Consider the following 772-nt stretch of genomic DNA (forward strand, 5'->3'; position numbering starts at 1 on the left):
GTGGCATGGTGGCACGGTGGCACGATGTCAGTTCACTGCAAGCCCCACCTTCCAGGTTCACACCATTCTCCTGCCTCAGCCTCCCGAGTAGCTGGGACTACAGGCGCCCGCCACCACGCCTGGCTAATTTTTTTGTTTGTTTGTTTGTTTTTTCTTTAGTAGAGTCGAGGTTTGACCGTGTTAGCCAGGATGATCTCCATCTGCTGACCTCGTGATCCACCTGCCTCAGCCTTCCAATGTGCTGGGATTACAGGCGTGAGCCACCGCGCCCGGCCTAGATTTTATTATCTTTATAATACACTTGCTTCTTTTTTTTTTTTTTTTTTTTGAGACAGTCTCACTCTGTTGTCCAGGCTAGAGTACAGTGGCACTGTCTCAGCTCACTGCAACCTCCACCTCCCGGGTTCAAGCAATTCTCCTGCCTCAGCCTCCTGAGTAGCTGGGACTACAGGCGCCCGCCACCACGCCTGGCTAATTTTTTTGTTTGTTTGTTTGTTTTTTCTTTAGTAGAGTCGAGGTTTGACCGTGTTAGCCAGGATGATCTCCATCTGCTGACCTCGTGATCCACCTGCCTCAGCCTTCCAATGTGCTGGGATTACAGGCGTGAGCCACCGCGCCCGGCCTAGATTTTATTATCTTTATAATACACTTGCTTCTTTTTTTTTTTTTTTTTTTTGAGACAGTCTCACTCTGTTGCCCAGGCTAGAGTACAGTGGCACTGTCTCAGCTCACTGCAACCTCCACCTCCCGGGTTCAAGCAATTCTCCTGCCT

This window comes from Colobus angolensis, unplaced genomic scaffold (assembly GCF_000951035.1).
Source record: "Colobus angolensis palliatus isolate OR3802 unplaced genomic scaffold, Cang.pa_1.0 Scaffold802, whole genome shotgun sequence".
Taxonomy (NCBI): Eukaryota; Metazoa; Chordata; class Mammalia; order Primates; family Cercopithecidae; genus Colobus; species Colobus angolensis.